Consider the following 5263-nt stretch of genomic DNA (forward strand, 5'->3'; position numbering starts at 1 on the left):
CCAAAGTTAATGTGTATACTTTTGAGAGCCCCTGCTAAGCTGCCTATTGCATTGGCTGCAATATGGCACTAACAGGCGGAACGGCATTCTCATGACCAGATACTAAATGAACATCATCCCAAAGCATTACCATAATATCCTTTATATCTTATAATTGTATGAAATGACGCAAGCAGCTGTGTCTGTCAAAGGCTTTATAAACGGCACAGAAAATAAGTACCCTGTGATTGGCATCTATTAACAAAATGAACACCCCAGGCACACTATTTCATTACTCCCACTGGCTCCCAGAGGTATAATTAGGGTTGAATTTTTCATGAACATAAACATTACTTTCTTTGTCCACTATGCTATGCTTTGTGCCTGACTCTCCAATACTCCACTCAGAAAAACAGAAAAGGAGAAAAGAGAGGCATATCCTCATTGGCTGAAAGTGATTCTGTGGCTTGCTCTAAGGGTGCCCAGGCCCCTAGCATGGAGCTTGGAGTCCTCTTTCAGGCAGAACTCTCCCAGACCTGCTTTGCCCACTCCTGGCTTATGCTGAGGTTGGAGAAAGACCCAGCATCATCATCTGGAGCTCGGTATCTCTTGCAGAACCCTCAGGTTTTGGAGACATTAATATATGGTCTTCATTGTTAGTCTACTTACTCTATAATTTTTAAGTCATTTTTTAAGAAAAATAAAAGTGATATGGCTGTGATTGTTCTTGTTCTTCCTCTCGGTTTATTTGGTTGGATGATATCTGGTCTGATTTGCAGTCATGTTTGAAATGCTTTGCCAGTGGAATTTATCAGTCATTACCCCCAGAATCTTACTAAAATATGAATCTAATAATGCCATCCCCTTGCTTAAAACCTTTCAATGGTTTTCTATTATCAATGGGAGAAAGTCCAAGTTGAACAGCATAGCCTGTGGGGTCTTTGTGAGATGCCTCTGAATGATCTCCATCTATGTTTCCTGTCTCTCCCTTAACAGGCAATCTACTCTCTAGCCACATTAAATATCTTATGATTCTCTAATTATGCTTTTCTTTTACACAATCCTGGGATATAATTTTCCAACATCTCCACCTTGCTAAAAGTAACCCTCAAAAGTAAAATCAAGCCTTGGTGTTCTCTCTCTGTCTCCCAACATGGCGGCCCAGAAAAGAAGAGAAGGAGGAGAAGGAGGAGAAGGAGGAGGAGGAGGAGGGGGAGGAGGAGGGAGAGGGGGAGGAGGAGAAAGAGGGGAAGAGGGGGAGGGGAATGTGGAGGAGGGGGAAGAGGAGGAGAAGGAGAAGGAGAAGACAATTTTCCTAATAGACTTTCTGGCTGAGGATGGGCAGACTGGTGGAGGAAGCACCTATAACCCCAGACAGGGCTGATGAAACAGATGAGCCAGAGGAAATGCTTCAACCACTTGGCACAGTAATGATGACGATGTGTGTAGGACATCTCCAATTGACCACTCCATTCTTCCCGCTGTTCCACAGGTTGCTGGGGAACCCCATATTGATTGGAGCCATCTTCCCAAATCACCATCCTACAATGCTCTTCTAGGGAACCTGCTCTATGATGTGATAGAAGACTCAATTAAGGAATTATTTAGAGGATTAAATATTGGTACAGCGCACTGACCACATGAACCCAGCAATCCAGAGAGGCTGAAAAGTTTTAGTTATTTGAGGACCTGGATTCCCTGTTCAGTTCCCTGGGTCTCAATGAAGAGTCTCTAGGTAGCAGGATAATTAGAGTGGATATTGCTGACCAAGCACAGGATAAAGACAGGGATGACTGTTCTCTTGGCCAGGATAGAAATCAGGATACTGACAAAACAGATATACTGGAGGCCCATCCTGCCACAGACAGCTTTGATGACTACCTGCCTAGAAGAGGTGATGATAGCTTTGGAGACAAGTATCAAGATCATGCGGTTCAGACCAGTATCCTGATGGGTATCAGGATGGGTTTAGAGATGGCTCACACCATGATATGGATCTACATGGGGGCCAGGATTAAGATGATGACTGAGGCAACAGCGACTATGATAGAGGCTGTGATTCTGCAACAGGCAGTGGTAGAAGAGTATTTGGTAGTGGGTACCTCAGAGATGATGACTACTGAAGAGGCAGGTGAAGACCAGTAAGACAGACAGGACAATTGATCATGGAGCTCCAGAGATGATTACTCTTGGGGTGATTATAGGCATAGGGTAGGGGTCCCTCCCAAAGTTCAGAACTGAATTTAAAGCCTCAGAGCACTCATAAGGAAGACGATTCCTCTTCTAGCACCCTCCATCCCAGTTGAGCAGCTTCTATCTTTGGAGGGGGAAAGTCCATTGACACAGTTGCTAGAAAAAGAGAAGCAGAACAGCTACAGAAGAAACAAGAGAAACTATAGTGGCAGCTGGATGAGCCAAACCTAGAACAATGGCCTCTGGAGAGACACCCAAGCTGGCAAAGTGAAGAAACTCAGTAATGGGAATGGTGGAGGACAGGAAGAAAGCCAGTGCAGACTGGGACCCAGCCGCATCAGGCAGAAGCACGTCAGACCAGGATGCATGAAGAAGAGAGAGTGAGAAGTGTCTAGAAAATGAAACACTCAATAAAGAGAAACACTGCCACTCTCCAATTTCTAAGCCTCCCAAACCTGATCAACTCCTAAAGGTGATGCCAGACCCTCCACCAAAGGAAACTGCTTCGGTGAAAAGAAGTTCTAATCCTCGTATTCCATCTCAGAACTCAGACACAGAGCAGCAATTCCCTACAGGTAGTGAAGGAAAAGTACCTCCAGTTCAACCCTCAGAGAAAGGACCAGCAAAGAAAGATGAAAATAAAGTAGATGGAATGAATGTCCAAAAGTCCAAACTGGGAACTCGGGCCATGGTCCAGGAGATGGAGGGAACAAAGACAGCTGGAAGGAGTCAGACAGGAAAGATGGCAAAAAAGATCAAGTCTGCAGATCTGCACCTGAGCGAAAGAAACCTGAGGAAAATCCAGCCTCCAAGTTCAGTTCTGCAAGCAAGTGTGCTGCTGTCTCTGTTGATGGTGAAGATGAAAAGGAAGGAGCACATTACACCAAATAGACCTCCTGTACTTTCTCCTAGTCTCTCTCCACCCTGGAGCGTTCAAGAGCAAAGCAAACCTCTATCCAGACAAGACAAAATAACATCACCACCTCCTGGGGGAGGAAAAAATCAGGGTCAAGTTCTGATCAAATAGATATGTCTCAACCCAAAGGCAAGCTTCCTATTTAATTTGGAAATGCGGAAGACATTTCTGCTAGAGAAATAAACAATGTGAGGAAGTAACTATTGCCACCACTCTTTAGCATCAGAAAGATACAATATCTGAATAAATTACATAACAAGAATGTAAATGTTTATTTATAAAACTCTACAACACTCCCTGAAAGTCCAAAAAGTGGACCTGAACCAATGGAAGATATGAAGTATTCTTAGATAGGAAGACAGAATCATAAAGATTTTAATGCTCCTCAAATTATTTAAAAGATATAATGCGATCCCTATAAAAGTACCAAAATCCCTGCCCCCGCCCCCACCCACCCGTGCCCTGCAAGAACATGACGAGATGAATATGAAGTTCTCATGGAGAAATAAAAAGGCAAAATTGGCTAGGAGAATTCTGAAACAAAAATTTTTAAAATGCTGGGAAATATTGTGTCCAGCTCTGCCAAATACTAAAACATACTAAAAGTCCTCAGTAATTAAACTGACATACTTAAAAACAGGCAGATCAATAAAACAAAATAAAAAGAACTACAGTAAACCCAATGTGTGTGTCAATTCAGTACATATTAAAGGTGTCTCAAATCACTGAGGAAATGGGATGTTTAAGAGTTAGTTTTGAGGCCAGGCGTGGTGGCTCACGCCTGTAACCCCAGCACTTTGGGAGGCCCAGGCGGGTGGATCACTTGACATCAGGAGTTCCAGACCAGCCTGGCCAACATGGTGAAACCCTGTGTCTACTAAAAATACAAAAATTAGCCAGGTGTGGTGGCATTCGCCTGTAATCCCAGCTACTTGGGAGGCTGAGGCAGGAGAATCACCTGAACCTGGGAGGCAGAAGTTACAGTGAGCTGAGATCGTGCCACTACACTCCAACCTGGGCAACAGAGCAAGACTCCATCTCAAAAAATAAACCAAAAAATTATGAGTACTAGAAGAAAATATGAATGAATTCCTTTAAAACCTGAAGTGGATAGTGCCTTTCTAACTATAACTTAAAATTCAGATGCAATTTTCTTAAAAGATAGATAAATTTAACTAAATAAAAGAACTTTTAAACATTTTTGCATGACAAAACAAACATCAAGACAAAGACAAATGACAAATAACAACTGAGAAAAAAAAGTATTTACAACTTGTATCAGATACAAAGGGCCAATCTCCATAATATGTAAATACTCTTACAATTAAGAAGAAAAGGTCCAAAAAGAAAACTATAGAAAAATGGGCAAAAGACATGAACACACAGTTCATGGAAAAGTAAGTTCAAATATCCTTTAAACATATGAAAACATATTCAATCTAATTTATTATAACAAAAACTCAAATAAAGACTTTTTTTTTTCCCCCCCAGAGTCTCGCTCTGTTGTCCAGGCTGGAGTGCAGTGGCACGATTTCAGCTCACTGTAGCCTCCACCTCCTGGGTTCAAACGATTCTTGTGTCTCAGCCTCCTGAGTAGCTGGGAATACAGGTGTGCACCACCATGCCCGGCTAAGTTTTGTATTTTTACTAGAGATGGGGTTTCACCATGTTGGCCAGGCTGGTCTCGAACTCCTGACCTTAAGTGATCCACCCACCTCGGCCTCCCAAAGTGCTGGGATTACAGGAGTGAGCCACCATACCTGGCTTCTTTATTTAGTTTTTGTAATTAACTCTTTTTTCTCAGTAACTTGTTCTTGCTTGATGTGAAATTCTGTCTTAACCAACTGAAGTTGTATTTGCTGGATTAACTGTGCTTCCTCAGGTATGCATTCATCTGTTTCATTAGTGCCTCTCTTACAATCTTGATTTTCTCTGTTCTTGTACATTTTGGTTGTGTGTTCCTTTTTGCATTTGTTTACCTGAAAGCCTTTCTGTCCACATGGTATTGTTCTCCACAGCCTGTCACCAATGATGCAGGCAAGGAGTGGTGTGCAGCTGCGCGAGGAGTGCCTGGATTTCTGGAAGTAAGGGCTACTGGTATCTTTGGATCATCAACCATGAAGGGTACTGATGTCTCTTGACCTAAATATCTACACTCACTGCTCCCACCTGAAT

At 42.7% G+C, this 5263-nt stretch overlaps 1 pseudogene; it reads left to right on the forward strand.

Annotated features, from left to right (window-relative positions):
* Nucleotides 1-1132: 1132 nt before the first annotated feature.
* On the forward strand, nucleotides 1133-3168 carry LOC105480618 (eukaryotic translation initiation factor 4B-like; annotated as a pseudogene).
* The last annotated feature ends 2095 nt before the right edge of the window (nucleotides 3169-5263 follow it).

The sequence above is a fragment of the Macaca nemestrina genome, chromosome 2, assembly GCF_043159975.1.
Source record: "Macaca nemestrina isolate mMacNem1 chromosome 2, mMacNem.hap1, whole genome shotgun sequence".
Classification (NCBI taxonomy): Eukaryota; Metazoa; Chordata; class Mammalia; order Primates; family Cercopithecidae; genus Macaca; species Macaca nemestrina.